At 37.9% G+C, this 17,168-nt stretch overlaps 1 protein-coding gene and 1 pseudogene across 5 annotated transcripts in view; both read right to left on the bottom strand.

The window, feature by feature from the left end:
• Frmpd4 (FERM and PDZ domain containing 4) overlaps positions 1-17,168 on the bottom strand; it is a 779,038-nt gene that overhangs the window by 198,127 nt on the left and 563,743 nt on the right. The window lies entirely within an intron of this gene.
• Positions 10,715-11,651, bottom strand: LOC107144226 (annotated as a pseudogene).

Here is a 17,168-nt window from a genome sequence, read left to right as displayed (position 1 = left end):
AATCACTTAGTCAAACAGAGATGTATTATGAGTCAAGAATTTAACTATGGTAAATGATATTTAAGTGTGTGTGTGTGTGTGTGTGAATCTGTGTAGTAGATATACTTATCTATCTATCTCTATATATATATATATATACACACACACACATATATGTAAGTATGTGTGTGTATATATGTATGTATGTGTGTGTGTGCATATATATATGTATATATATGTGTGTGTGCGTAAGTATACACACACACACACGTACTGGGGATTGGACCCAGGGATTTGCTCATACTAAGCAAATGTGCAACCACTGAGTTACAAACTACCCCTGAATGTATATTTTAACAATCAAATTTAAACATCTTTTTGGTTTATTTTCATCTGCTTCATTATATGATTTATCAACCTACACAATAAAACTAATTTTGTGATGATACATCTGTGAGTTTCAACACAACCCTCTCACAGCCTGTTGAATTAGTTATGTTTCCTAGTTAGGAATCAGGGAGAATTACTAGAAGTAATTCTGGGTTAACTGGTTATCCTCCTCAAAGTTTGTACATATAAATTTAAGCCTCATTTTGTGTATGATCCTATGACAGATGACAGATGTCCTGAAGATCTGAGGTCATGTATCTAGGCTACCCAAACATCACACACAGGGGTTGCCCTTAAAGTCAGATATAGCTCTGACTTAAATTACATTTTTTCAAAATGCATTTGTATCTTTTAGCTCTTTGAATTCTTCAACTCTGTATACTTGGAAAGACAATTATAATTGGCCCTGTATTGTTGAGGAGAACAGAACAGCCAGGTTTTATTGCTCAAAGAACTAAATGTGGGAACAGTTGACAGATCAGGTCTTGATCTCCATTTGCTTGACTGCTGTTGCACCTGCTCATGAGTTCATAGTTGTGCCTCCCAAATAAACAAACAATTCCAAGTGGCTAACATGACCTGGGCACACACCCTGAGGAGGCAGTGACCATGTCTTCTTCATTTTTCCATGCTGTTACTCAGAGTAATGCCAGGTACATAACTGATGCTCAAATGTAAATTGAAACAATAAATGAAATCAAGGTACATGAAGGTACTGGCACAGAATCTCAGGCATTAAAATTGTAGCCTTCTGCTTTCAGGTGGGTAAAAGCATGGGCGTGGGGACAATGCCATTCGTTAATAACTGCTGTTAGGCAGGACTATTTTAGGTAGTTTCATGGGTTATTTCTTTTTACTCACAACGGCTCAGCAAGGAGGGTTGTTGACAACTCATTCAACAATAGAATACCATTTGGTCATTAAATCAAAGTTGTAGATGAAAACAGTCACAGGATGCATTGTTAAATGAACAAAGTTTTTATTAAAACAGTGTGCACAATATGATTAACTTTGCAAACAAACCAAAAACCTATACATAGAGAAAAATGGTCTGGGAGGATGGGTCTATAGTGGCTATCACTGGGTTATAAGATTGTGGTGTTTTAAAAATTGTCTGCTTTTTCATATATTATTTCCTATAATGAGCATGCATTATTTTTATCACTATAATTTCTTTTAAACAATAGAAACTAGGAAAGGGCTATGACTCCCTGTGGATTCTTAGTGGAATCACTGGAGAAATTATAGAGAAGTAGTGGAACTTTGAAAACACACAGTTTTGGTGTGCCTGTATGGAAATGTGCATTGCCATTTATTGCATCTTGACTATCCTCTATTTAGGAGTTTGTCCTTTAACCTAGGTATTCATTAGTATAGGAGGGATTAAATAAAGTATTATAAAAGCAAACAATAGAATGCAATGCAGCTGTAAAATAAGAAAGGGATTTCTTTATGTAATGATATGGAAAGATTCTGAAGATATGCTAATTATATTTTAAAAAGGAAGATATAGGGGCTTGGGATATAGCTCAGTAGTAAGAAGACTTGGCTAGAATGTGCAAAGGTCTGGATTCAGTTCCCACTACAAGGAGAAGGAGGAGAAGGAGAAGGGGAAGGGGAAGGGGAAGGGGAAGGAGAGGGGAAAGTGGAAAGAGGAAGAGGAGAAGGAGGAAGGGGGAGGAGGAGGAGGAGGAGGAGGAGGAAGGAGAAATAGAGAGATACCCAGTTTTCTACTATTTGTGCAAAAGCAAGGGATGAATCAGGGAGAAGAAATAAGGCCAAACCATGAAATCTTGATTCAGATAGTACTGCATTTGAACATTGGCTCTACTAATTAACATCCATATAAATTTATGTAGGTTCCCTTTTCTCATCAAAACATCAGTTTTCTTCTCTGAGTATTAGGGACAATACTAACCACCTTGTTGGATTTTTGTAAGGACTCCCCAAATTGGGTGATCAAATTTGGTTGCTATCGTTATTATTTACACACATGTAACAAACATTGTCTAGTTTGTGCCACATGCTGTTCTAGGTGCTTGACATGTATCAGTGAACAAAACAAAACATAGAACACCAAAACCCCTGATGCAGAAAATAAACACAATCACCGAGACCTTCTTTTCTAGATTAGTATTGTTCTAATTTTATATAACAATATTCTGCTGCTTTAAAACAATCTCACCTGACATCATTCTCTGGACACACATTTTCTATGTTCCTAACTCCATACCTCAGTTCACGTTATTTCCTTTGGCTAAAACATTCTCCTCATCCACACCAATTCCCCATACTTCTCCATCACTTCAAAATTGACCCATCTTCCTACACTCTTATCAAAAACTATCACCTGCATAAAGTAGCTTCCGAATACTCCACAATTAGTACCTTGCTTTCTTATAGTCATGGGCAACTATTGTATGCACCTTTCTGGAAACATCTACTTTGTATAATTTCTAATAACTGTGTGTATTCAAGTCTTTCAAGATTATAAGCTTCTGGAGACATCATAGCATTAAGAGAAACATCCCCACTTGATGCACTTAGTCAATGCTTAATAAACATTTATTTCTGAATATATTCATTGCAACTTGAACTCTTCTCATTAGCCTTACCACATTGAAGTAGTAATTACTTATCTATTATATCCTCCAGCCAATTGGTATTTCATTAAGGACAAGAACAAGTCTTATCTTTATATGCCTGGTAGATATACTGAGCTGACACATAAATTGTCCTGTTAAGTTTGGTTTAACCAAGGAACACAAAATTGCACAGAAATAATTTTTTGTCATTGTTTTTGGAAGGGTAACCTAAATACCTGGAATTACAACATAGCCCTAGAACATTACTTGCTGTTAACAAATGGTTGGGTGGATATATGTCTCTGCATGGTGAAAATGTACAGACAGACATGGGAACTCTCATGACTCCTAGGTTTCCAACCCTCTCCTTTGAGTTTGACAATGACCACCAAGTCTGTACTTTGAAATAAGTGGATTCAAAACCACTACTACTGTTTACATCAACGTTGAGTACAGCATTTAGTACCTGCAGACTGTTTAATAACAGTACCCTTTGAACAAGTGAATGAATGAATAGCTCTCATTTGGGGGCATCCTCCAAAAGGAGTCATATGACAATGAACAGGCAGGTCCAGGTTTTCAAAGCCAGCACTGTGCTCAACAGGAACTTGTTGCCTCATCATCCTAGGAGTTTTTGAAAAGATAAAATAGAAATTTGAAGGTTCCAAAACAAAATCAGTGTGTAAGTCTAAACCTAAATGATGTTAGATTTTTAAGCCTTCATTAGTTTCCTTGATGTAAAGTTGCTTTCATTTCTCTAGCTTAAGTAGGATGTGACTCTTCCCTGAGGATAAGCTTATTGTCCTGACCATGATTCCTTGTTTCCCCTTTTTCATTTTTTTCCCTGGAAATACTAGGCTGGAGACTGAATCCACAGGTTCTTTAATATTAAGCTACATCTCAGCTATTTAAAAATTATTTTTTGAGATAGAGTCTCACTAAGTCACTGAGGCAGGCCTTGACCTTGTAATCCTCCTGCCTCAGCTTTCCGAGTTGCTGGGATTATAGGAGCACACTACCATACCTGGCCTGTTTACGCTTCTTATTTGGAGAAATTTTAATCATATAGAAAAGTTGAAATATGAGTCTAACAAACATCACTGTACTATTTACCCACACCAATGGTTCTCTGCAGGGGCAATTCTGCCCCCCAGTGATCTTTTGACATCTGCAGATGTTCTTGGCTGTCACTACTAGCAGGGAGGAATGGCCTGCAGTGAGTAGAGATTAGGGATGCTACTAAATATCCCACAATGTACAGATCAGCCTCAACACAAAGAATCACCCTGCCCTAAATATCAATAGTGCAGAGGATAAAAAACATTGACATCCTATACATCTCCTTGCCTAAGGGCTATAATGCAGACTGAGAGCTCTCTTTTCCCTCTTCCAAACACCTAGGTTTATCAATTGTTAATATGTTGCAACATTTATCTTTTTCCCCTCATTCCCTATCTCTGTTTGTGCTTATAAATCTTTACTTGAAACATTTGATATTAAGTCATAGATACCATGAAATGTTTCCCTCAAATTCTGCAGCATCAATCTCATAAAAAGACATTCTCCTTTAAAACTACAAAACAATATCACATTAAGTGTATTTAATGTTGATATAATAACATTATCTAATGTATAGTCCACATTCAAATCTCTCCAATTATCCTAATAGTGTCCTTTAAAAAATCTTTGTTTGATTCAGTATCCATTAGACTTTATGTTTTGCATTTACTTGTCCTGTCTCATTATTCAACTGTGTTTTCAAGATGCAAAGCTGTCAATGAAGCCAGAATTAGACAGGAAGTCAGTATAGATAGGTAATCAAGTCAGGTCAGATCAAAAAGGCCAATGTAAGTGAGTCCAGGAAGTTGGGGACTGCCCCCTGAGGGATTGATATACCTTCTGAGCCCTTCTCCACTCTATCAAGATAACCTGCCCCTGCACCAACCTGTTGCTAAGGTAACCTCTCCCAGGAATTGCCCCTCCCTACAGGGAGTTATAAAGTTGTTAATTAATGTGTCATGGGCTGCTTCATTCTGCCTTTCCCCTGTCCATCTGCTTCTCACTTTTTGGCCATCCCACCGAGCATCTCCTGGGCCTAGTCAAGTACACAGGAAAGAGAGAGATAAGGGGAAGAGAGCAGGAGAACAAAGGAAGCCTAGGACATATAAAAAGGCAGAACACCCTCACTTCTTGGGATACCAGCTATGGCCCCCTTCTCCCTCCTGGGAGAAATCTGTTACCCCTTTTTAAATAAATCTTGCTTTATATGCTTGCCTCAGTGTGCTTCTCTAATATTATACTTCAAAATGTGAGGGAGCAGGACTCATCACCCATAACTGGTGGTATCATCATAAGCTTTAAACTTTAGAAAGATGATATAGTTCTTCCCTGCAAATCTCAGCAATAATGACCAATATTTGTAAACTATGTCATAAAGTCTATTCAAATATGACTCCTATAATTCAAGCAGTGTCTATTGATGGTAGTTGTCTAACAGCTACTGTTTGTTAACTGAGCTGACACACAAAATGTGAGAACTTTATATGCAAATACCATGGTAATTGTGGGTAGTAGGGATATGGCAGAAAAGGTTCAAAGGTTCCTGCTTGGAATGATCAGAAGACAGAGATCAAGATGGGAATATGAGCTAATAATTATTTAACAATAAGAAAGCAGGACAAACTGTTCCTAGAATTTATGATGAGGAAATGTGTCAGTGGATAACAGAGAGGACCCCCACGTTCTGGTGGATAGAGGAAGGAAGTGGGACAGACAAGAAAGAACAGCAACAGCACAAAGCAGGCACCAGAACATGGGTTTTAACATCAAAGAACATTCTATCCTGGTTAGAAAGCTTCTCACCAATGTTTCAATATGCCAGGAGCCCAAGGCACATCCAGAATGGGATGTTAACATTTGTTAATGAATGCCAGACACTAACCTATCCTTTTTATTCTTCTTTCTTTCATAAAAGATCTGAGGTGGCGAATGAATCTCTCAAAATGACAGTTTGATTTTACTGATGACCAGGGAGAAGACTGACTTATTTTGATTAAGTCAAGATTCAGAGTAGAAACGTAGGCACTGTAAGGGCCAAATATTTCTCTACCTAGATAGGCCTTTCTTGTCAATCAGCAAGGATTCATTGAACAATGACCCCTGTTTTCAAGGCTCTGCGGTCTGTCCTGTATGTGATATAGCAACCCTATCTCTACGTCCCCATTTTTATGGGCTATATTGCAGTCTGAGAGCTCTTTTTTCTCTCTTCCAAACACCTAATGCCCTCGTAACACTACACTCATTCATTCACTGAAAACATTTTATTGAGGACTTTTGTGCGAGTTATTGTGCAGTACTAGAGATATGAGAAGCAGACAAGTTACTTTCCTTCATGGAACTTATAACATTGTTGAGGAAGGCAGGGATCATTATTTACCCAACCTGGACCTTGTCCTGGTTCTGGGTTGTTTCCTGAACCCTGAGCTTTATTTAAACTCCTGCTCTGGGAATTTCACAGAGTAGGCATTGGGAGACAGGAAAATCTGCCTTGCATTTCTTGAATTATTCCCACACAGACCACTTCTTAACCCATACCAATCATTAAATACTTCCCCCCCTTCATTGGGGGCCTAGTCTTTTGCTTTTAGCTGTAATATGAAGCTAGAATATGCTCTCAGGATCCACCAAATACATCATGTCATAGAACTTGATAGTGATTGTAGAATTAATGAAACACAACATTGCTTGAATATGCCAAATGGCCTAATCTAATTTTCAAATGTGTTTTTAAATCACTTTTGCAACCACTCATCAATTTGAGAGATAGCATTCATCTTCACATTTCACTTCTCTATAGATGACTTATAACCTAATATTGCTACTCACCAAGCATACTCAAAACTAATTGGCTTTTCAATGAACATGTATATAAAAAATTAAAACATTTTTCCCATGTAGCTATCTATGTAAAAATTACATTTTCACTATTCTTGGGAACGTGCTCATGTTTTGATAATTTTTAATTTTTTGTAGATTACAATATAAAGTATTTGCTTATCTGGACTGCAATTCACTCAATCTTCTTGGCCTTGCTTAATGACTTTCATAATCCTAAGTTAAAAGTGTATTTATTTAATAGTTATCTCCTATTCCATTAAGCTTTTTTTCTGAGTAAGAGAATTAAAATGTTACTTATAAATTATCTTTGATTAGGTACATAAAGGAATAAAAAGGGAGGAATTGTTAAAAAAAGAAGGAAGTGGAGAGAGAGGGGAAGGAACTGATATAACTGTGTATATACTTTTGTGAACAAAATGGAAATAGATGAAAAAACACTGGCTTAGGAGTTAGAGGCTGAGTTCTAAGTACACCATTTATAGTGGAGTTCAGCAGACTTTTTCTGTAAAGAGCCAGAGAATAAATATTTTCAGATTTACAGGCCATAATGTCTCTGTTGCAAATACTCAAACCTACCATTGAATCAAAAGTGGCTGCAAACAACATGTAAACTAACAAACATGGCTCTTTCCAATAAAACTTTATTTACAAAAACATCTATATTTGGCTTTCAAGCCATAGTTTTCTGAACTCTGATTTATAGTGTCGCCTTGGGAAAGTCATTATATTTCTGTTCCTCATTTACCTTATTCATGGAATGAAGGCATTAGACGACATGATTTTTGAAGTCCCTTCAAATTCCAAAATGCCACCTTCATCATTTAAACAGGTCTCCTTTTCAAAGGAAATACTCTTTAATAGGATTGGAAGAGACCCAGATACACAAATTCTGCAATACAATTTTTTCACTGAGGTAACAATTACCACTCACGGAAAATGAATAAGATTCCTATTTACCATAGCATTTGATCCAAAGATAGTACATTGTAGTTCAGCTCATCCCATACCTGAATATTTATAGCAAGTTTTAAATCTCTGAACCATTGATCTTCTCTTACAAATAGGGCGTTATTTGGATGAATGGTATCTCAAATATGGAACATACTCAGTTCCAAACCATAATGGAAAAACCCATTGTAGTGGCTGCTTTCCAAAATTCAAATCAAGAATTTTTTCAGCTGGGAGAAACAAATGGGACCAGAAACTAATATACGCTTTCAAATATCATGTTATAAAGTGGTTTTACTATCAAGAGGTATGATGCCAAATAATGTTCATCATTGTTTTAGCCTTACTTGGGTTTTATCTAATTACCAAAGACTTGATTTTCCTATCTTAAATATGCCTACTTTTTATCCCAAACATGCCTGAGATTGGTTTGCTATCTCCGTGTCTGCTGGAAACTCTCTTATTTTTACTGCTGAATTATAATCCCTTAAGCACAGGTGTTTATAGAAAACCTGCTGATATTCTTAACAAAGTGTGGTAGAGAGTTACAGCATACTTAGTTATGCCTGTATGCACTGGTGTTAAATGTATCATCTGTTTCACTTCCCTAGAGTTAGAGTATCTATGTGATATTGTAACAGGTTATATATAATGTAAACAAAACATATAAACCTAGTGTGCTTTATTTTTATCTAATTCTAGGAAGATTTCTAGTGGCTTTTCATTTAGAATTGCTTAATACAGAGATTCACACCTTCATTTCCACATTTACATGACTGTTGCCTCTTCATATTACAAACCTGAATTCATCATGCAGTTCCATGGCATCTCATAATTTTCCAGAACTATTACTATAAAGGAACAAATGTATACTTGATACTAAGTGCAGAAATTAAAATGATTTTTTAATACTCTCAGTCTAGATATCAAAGGAAATGTATTATTTCACTAGATTTCTCAATATCTGCACATTTCCAAGATCATAAAAAATGTATAAGAATAGAGAGTACAAAAAGCCTCATAAGGGATACAAATATATACACTGGAAAATAGATATCTATCATTCAGAGCTTCCTCCTCCTCCTCTTCTTCTTTCCTCTCCCTCCTCCCAACATTCCCCCTGTCATCTTTAAACAACTGTGAAGATCATAGTGACAAAATATATTCTAAGGATTATATAGGAATTTTCCTATCATGATTGAAGCCAATTTGCAGATGCTTCCCATCCAATATCACCTTCCTTTTATTTATGTTTATTTTGTTCATTTGAAAATCCTTATGTTGAGCAACATTTTTTTTATACCATGGATGGAACCCAGGAGTGCTTAACCATTGAGCCACATCCCCAATTCTTTTTATAGTTTATTTTGAGACAGGGTTTCACTGAGTTGCTTAGGGCCTTGCTAAGTTGTTGAGGCTGCTTTCAAACCCATGATTGTCCTGCTTCAGCCTACAGAGCCACTGGGACTATAGGTGTGTACCACACACCCAGCCATCCTTGAGCAACATTTAATGGGTAGAACTATGACAGATAAACAGAGATGACAAACTTTTGTCCTCAAAGAACGAACAGTCTAAATAAAAATTGAGGGAACAAGTGATGCTGAGAATACACTAAAAATGTAAGCGTTATGTCTCCTTGCTCCATATAAGGAAAACTGAATTATGGCCTGTGTCTTTAGAAAAATCTGGAAGAGCTGGCCTCATCTCAGACTCTGGAGGTGAAAGAGAAGGCCCACATTAAAAATATAATTTTCACAATTTCCCATTGTGGCCTGACATTTCCATAACAATTTTGATAACAATTATATGTATATGGCAATCATAATAAACACTAAAAGAAGATAAATGGTGCCGTTAGTAATAATATTAGGTTTCCGTTGTTTTCATCCACCTTCCCCAGCTTCCATTTGGAGTTTATTCATATTTTGCATTCCATCTGCTCCAAATATGGGCATATTATCGCTGAACAAATAAAAATTCAGAATTCCCTTGCCTTAGCTCAAGTAAGAGCCACAAGTCAGCTCTGTTACCTTTTATGTCCAAACATAATCCTTTTGTAAATCAGGACAAAACACCATCATGTATTTTTCCAAGATCTGTCATAGAGACAAAATGAGCTGAAAACACTAGGAAGGCAATAAGCTCTCAATATTTCTACATCATGGAGTAATTATTTCCACAGCAAGGAACACATTTATTTACAAAGTGTACAGACTTACTTGGTAAAGGGAATGAGCTATATTGTAACCATGTGTGACATGCTAAGTTTTTATTAGACAAGTTCTAAAAATCTCCTCCTCCAACTGACAATAATAATATATCTGCAGCTGTGAATGTTTCCAGGAAAGAGATTTTAGCAACTAGCTGATACATTTATTAGAAAAGTGCTGAAAAGCCTTTTATAATGAAAAGCGCCCCTTACAGCAGGGCTTCTCCATTTAGTCTGCACAGGAATCATCTAAGCATTATTAAAAATGTAGGTTCTAGCTGAGTGCAGTGGTGTACACCTGTAATCCCAGCTACTCCGTACGCTGAGGCAGGAGGATAGCAAGTTCAAGGCCAAGCTGGGCAATTTACCAAGGCCCTGTCTCAAAACTTAAAACAACAAACAAACAAACAAATAAATAAATGTGCTAGGGATGTAGCTCAGGTAGAACATTTGCCTAGTATGTACAAGGACCTGGGTTTAATCCCCAGTACTACAAAAAACAAAACAAAATGCAGGTTCTGATTAAACAGGCCTAAGGTAGGGATCAAGATACTGGGATTACTAATGAATTCCCAGGGAATGTTGATGCTGCTGGCCCAAGCACCACATCCTGAGTAACAGGCCTTCACATGTTCTTTTTCTTCTCTCCATTAACAAGCCTTTTTATTGTTGTCTTTTTTTGTTTTTTAGTTGAATGTCCAAATGGTCCTGCTTCCATGAATGGTCAAGACCAAGAGAAAAGGAAGGGGAACCAGCTAGCACAGGGTGGGATCATCTCCACAATATTCCATTTATACAGAGAACTAAACAGATCAGCACAGAGTCAGTATTGTGGATAAAAGTTGGCAGGATGGGACAAGGAGCAGGGATGTGGGGAGTAGGAGTGTCCTTTAAAAAAAGATAGCCCCCACCCCAAACCTGGTGCCTAGGGAGGGCTTGGTCTGCTTCAACCCAAGAGGAATCAGAAGATCAAAAGCAGTTTGGGAAGGCCAGGGCAGTCAGGGATGGAGGGAGGGGAAAACTCCAAAGGATCAGAGGGCTGTTTGGCAACTGGGGTAAAGGGAATGCCTTCCCTCTGCTGGGATCCCCCAGCCCCTCCAGTCTGGAATAAAGGAGACAGCCTGTAACACCCTAGTGCAGGTCTGGGGCTGCCAGATGTTCCATGCAGGGAACTGAAGGAGGTTCATAAAGGTTTGCCCTCCAGAGAGATGAAGGCACAGTCTGCCAGTTTTTCAGCCAGGGTGAAGTGATCTTTGACCTCCTCGTAGCAGTTTTCTTTAATTCATGCTTGATCCCTGTCAGATTCTTCTTGATGGCATTCTTGGAACTGGCGTTTTGCTCTGAAGGGGTGCAGACTCATGGGCCTGGAATATGAACACCAGGTCTTCCTTCTTGCTCTCCTTGGTCTTGTAGGTTGCGTCACAGAGGTCATAGCAGCAGTCCTCGTCAGCAAGCATCATAACAAAGGTGGTATAGGGCTCGTCTACAGTCTGACTCACATCACCTACCAGGATCTCCTTGCTCTCCTCCAGGATGATGTTCTTCTTGTTCTCACTCAGGCAGAAGAGCACCACCTTCTTGCATTTCTTCACTTCTTCTGGCATCAAAGACTTGTGTACCTTCATGTCATTGAACACCTTGATGATACCAATGGAGACAGTCACACCAGAAGCTATGTTTCTAGAAGCGAAAGAAAGATATCTAGGAGAGCTAGCCAACATGAGAGCCACCATAGCTGCTGCCAGGATCCAACTTCTTCACATGTTCTTGAAACAGCCTGTGAACCATGGCTGCTGGAGATTTTAGCTTGGGCTTCCCAGATGCGTGGCAGTTGACAGGTATTTGTGAGGCCTATGAAACTGCCCTGACAGGGTTTGTCAGGATGGATATTAAGGCCCACTCCTTACCTGGCACTGATCTTGGGAGATTCAGGTCAAAGAATCCATGAGAATTCATTTGAGCAGGTAAAACAAGACAAAACAAAGTATGTCTCCTGAATATTAAGGGCTTTTCATATTTATGGTTATCTCAGGTTTTTAATGCATAACCATCATGACCACCCTTTAACTGGAGTGCTAATTTACTTCCTTTCAGCATTAACATAGAGCTTCCATTATGGTCTAGAATCAAAGGGTCCCCTTCTCTTCTTGGGACACCATTGATGACACCATTGGAGACAGTCACACCAGAAGCTATGTTTCCAGAAGTGAAAGGAAGATGGCAAGGAGAGCTAGCCAACATGAGAGCCACCATAGCTGCTACCAGGATCCAACTTCTTCACATGTTCTTGAAACAGCATGTGAACCATGACTGCTGGAGATTTCAGCTTGGAGTTCCCAGATGGGTGGATCCCGGAGGGGAACACTCCAAAGGATCGGAGGGCTGTTTGGCAACTGGGGTAAAGGGAATGCCTTCCCTCTGCTGGGATCCCCCAGCCCCTCCAGTCTGGAATAAAGGAGACAGCCTGCAACACCCTAGTGCAGGTCTGGGGCTGCCAGATGTTCTCACTGACTAATCTTTAACAGTGGCTTTGGACCTTTAGAAAAGCAGATGAAAAGCTCAGTGAAAATTTCCCGAAGTCCCTATTCTATTCTTAATATCTTAGAATTCATCTAAACCCTGTTAAGAACTGAAAATGACCACTTGGCCTCAATATTTAAGGAACCTATATAAAAGCTGATGACAGAATACTAATATCCATAAAACAATTTGGCAACAACTAAGAACAAACTTCATTGAAAATAGGTATGCCAACAGAAACATTGTGCATCCTGTTAGAACCAATTTTTATACTTCTTCCCTCACAAAGGTTTGACTCAAGCATTCAGTAATGATGTCTCCTCCCTGCATTCCCAAGCCAGTGGTCAGAAAACTATAATCCATGAGCTTGGCCTGCTACCTGATTTTTGTAAGTGAGATTTTATTGGAACATAACCATGCCCATTCATTTAAGTATTGTCTATTACTTCTTTCACACAAAAATGGCAGAGTTGTGTAGTGTGACAGAGCACATACAGGTTGCAAAGTCTAAAATATTTACCATCTCAACCTTTACAGAAAAAGTTTGCCAACTCTTGTTCTACAGTAATAAGTACCTTCTTCACAGTATCTCTATTGCACCTTATATTACAATCAACTGTAGATAAGTAGATAGATAGGAGGCCAGTAAAGATTGATGGGTGCACCAGGACTACTTGGTTGCACCACCATTGGAAGGGTTCTTATTAACTTTATACTGTAAGTGACCCTAGTTCTCTTATGAGGTGTTAAGCCTCCCTACTCATCTATGTATCACTACCATAGGGATTCATGTCAACTTGGAGTCCAATGAACAGAGCTGAATCAAACTGAACTCTGGAGTTTTTCTAGGGCAATAATGGAGCCATGATATTTAGGACAGTGAAATTTCCGAGAGCAATAAGCAAATATCTGATTAAACCTGTAACTAAATTAGCAGAAACCAAATGGTTCTTTTGGCAGCAAAACAAAAGTGGCTCTTACAGCCATTTTGTTTGACAGGATTTTACAAGAGGTTCCACAATGAATTGCAGCCATAAAATACTTGATATTAGCATTACTAATCCTTGGTGAATCTTTCCTTCCAAGCCATAGCAGAGATAAAGAGCACACTCCCTGCCCTTTCTAGCATATACAACCCAGAGGCTCAGTCATTAGCATGCCAGCTTAAGGGCTGTGTATTTCTCCGGCTCCAGCAAATCATTCCTCTGATATTGTATAGTCTCACCTGAACTCCAAGGACCCAGTAGGAAAATGAGGCAGTGATTGCATTTTGTGAACAAATAACTTTTCTCTTTATTTTAAAAATTCTTCCCTTATATTCATCAATTTTTAAGATATACCTTCTGTCATTGCCTCTGGAAAGGAGACTAATTCAGATCCTTTTCTAATTATATTTATCCATTGTATATTCTAATTTTCACAATTTGATTCATTTACTATCATTCTACCAGTCCCCAGAATTCCATATTTTGTAATTGTGCCCTGTACACCCATATGAGTTCTAGTAGTTGCTAAGACAATAGAAGAAATGTGTTCAGGGAGGTTAGTATTTTTCCATTTAAAATTAATTTATTTGACATTAATATTTTGGATATAACAATTTTACTTGAATCCCCCACTAAAAATCTGAAATTTTTAATTTTGCCCATGCTCAGATTTTATATTTGAAATTTATATATAAATTTAGAGGATGTTTTAACAATTTGGATTAAAAAAGAAAAATAAGTGTGATGTTTAAATTTAGTTTATTCCACTTTAGGCATGGGTAAAAACTTATTCAGTAAAAATTATGTACTTTGTAAATGATCTTATCAGCCTAAATTAATGAAATTTCCCTAAGCCACACAAAATGGACCTTGATTTCATGAGTGATGAAAATGTAAGTCTTCTAATAAAAGGTCTGCATCTACACCAAAATGTCACTCTAGCATAACAAGTGTGAACGTTACATATAGGCTGACTTGGTGTCCACAAACTTTTGGTAATTCCAATAATTAGCTTTGTTGTGTCTGTTCCTCTGTGTAGCCTACAGCTCCTGTAGGATAACTGACATTGTCTACCCATCCTTTAAAACACTGATTACACTTTCATCTCCTTCCTGATGCTTCTGTGCTGTAGTCCAACCCACCCAGAAGTTTCTGAACTACTATAGTTCTTGAAGCTCACAGTTCCACTTGGTTGTCCCCAAACAACTCAAAATCAACATGTCTGAAACTGAACACAAGCTTATTCCCCCAAACCTACTTCTCCCCCTAGCTTTCTTGTCCCTAAAAATGGTTGCCCTATATTGCAAGAGAGGATACAAAGAATCCCATGCATTTTCTGGAAGATGCTTCCTTCTGTAATCTGTTGAGTGTTTGAGTTTATTAGTTCTTCAAGCCCAGAAGATGTCTCCAATGCTCCCATGTCCATTTATTTTCCAAGCTAACTTTTTATTCTTCTGGCTTAATCATCCTCCAAGAAACTTTCTACCAACAGGCTCTGTCCAACATGTTAGTCACTTACTAGATGTGGTTAATGAACACTTGGAATGTGGCAATTCTGAATTGAGATATGCTATAAATGTGAAATATACACCAAATTTCAAAAACTTAGCAGGAAAAAAGAATGTAAGACATCTAATTTTTATAAATTGATTATATGTTGAAATGATAATATATTGGATAGTATGGGTTAAAGAAAATACAATAAAAGTAAATTGCATCAGTTTAATTTTTTAATATAACTACCAGAAAATTTTAAATAATGTGGTTTTGCATTATAATTTTGTAAGACTGTGCTGCTCCGTAACCTGGGGACAGGGTTTGGTGTTCCTCCCACAGATATTTTTACAACTGCCATTCTTTTTGTTAATTTGGCATGTAATTTGTGTATCTCTCCTGGACTCTATTGGCTGCCTGAACAGTGAATTTGATATCTTGTTCAAGATTACACCCACATCTGATGCAAAGAATGAATTCTCATGTTTGCTAAAAGAACCAAAGAACTACACAGAGAATTAGAAGACCAGAGTTGAAGTCACCTTACATCCCTAGGCTATAGCCAAAGATGAGGGTTAAACTAGGTAGTCTCTAGAAGCCCTTATAGTTTCATTGACTACAAATATCTAACATGGATACTTAAATGAGTGTTATGGTTTGGATTTAGAATGTCTCTCAAAGACTCATGCATTGTAGGCTTGGTCCCCAATGCAGTAAAGTTCACAGGTGGGACTTTCAGGAAATGACTGAATCCTGATTAATCCACTGATGGATTCATAGCTGAATGGACTACTGGAAGTAGTAGAAACTAGGTGGTATAACCTAATTGAAAGCAGTGGGTCCTTGGGGGTGAGTCCTTGGGGACTCTATCTTGACACAGGCCCCCCTCCTTCTCAGAAACAGTGAAGCCAGTCAACTATGAACTGTGAACTATGAACTGACACCTCCGACACCATGAGCCAAAATAAATCTTTCTTCCTTTAAGTTGTTTTTCTCAGGTATTTTGTCACAGAGATGAAAAGCCAACTAACACAATATGTCACTTCTTGGGCTATGTATGTAGCTCAGTGTGGAGTACCTGCCTAGTATATACAAGGCCCTGGTTTTGGTCCCAGAACTGAAAAAACAAACAAACAAACAAACAAAATCAACCAACCAAATAATAAATAGTCACTTCTTCCTCATCAGGTTTCAGTTCTGTCAGTATGAAAAAAAAAAATCTCATATTTTCTTTGTTATCTTTCTCAGGACTCTGTACATACCTTAAAAGTGATTATTAATTAATTCAACAAATGAAAAGCTAAAAACAATTATTCACAAGTATGTTAGACAGATTTCCATCACTATAACAAATAATCAAGATAATCAACTTACAAAAATAAAAGGACTATTTCAGCTCACAGTTTTGGAGGTTTTAGTCCATGATTGGTTGGTCCCTTTGCTTTGGGCCTGTGGCCATATATCATGGCAGAAGTATATGGTGGAGCAAACTCACCTCATGGCAGGGAAGTAAAAAAGAGAAAGAGGAAGGGGCTGGTGTCCCACTATCCCCTTCAAGGACACACTCCCTATGACTTGAAAATCTCCCAGTTGGCCCCATTTTTTAAAGGTTCCACCACCTCCCAATTATGCTAAACTGGGGACCAAATCTTTAACACAGGGGCCTCTGGGGTACATCTCCTATCCAAATTATAGCAACAAGTTTCACAAGGTGGGTCTGATGAAAATTAGTATTTAACTTAGTTGACTCTTCAAAACATTGGTGGGGTAGGGGTATAGGTGGAGAGAGGGAGTGACTTCTCTGAATCATGATAGTAGAAGAGCTGGATATAGAAGGGCTGGCAAGCTCCCTATAAATGGGTAAATTCACATGCAACATCACTGGGAAGCTTCCAAGGAAGCCAATATCCAGGATCCTCTCTGTTTTCTCCTTCATCCTCCAGGCAATAGGGAGTAAGCAAAAGGGACTGCCCCCAAAGTTCCGAACAATGTCTTAAGATGCCAAATCATCTGTCTGGATATTAAAATTCTTCTCATAAAAAGCACAATGTTAATTTATATCTACAAAAAGCAAGTACAAAACTGACCAACTGTTAAGTTTATTTAGTGAAAATCCACACCAGACCACATAATTGTTCTTAGATAATTTTTAACTTA

Source organism: Marmota marmota, unplaced genomic scaffold (assembly GCF_001458135.2).
Source record: "Marmota marmota marmota unplaced genomic scaffold, marMar, whole genome shotgun sequence".
Taxonomy (NCBI): Eukaryota; Metazoa; Chordata; class Mammalia; order Rodentia; family Sciuridae; genus Marmota; species Marmota marmota.
Note: the sequence above shows the minus strand (reverse complement) of the source record. Positions and strands in the feature narration are given on the sequence as shown.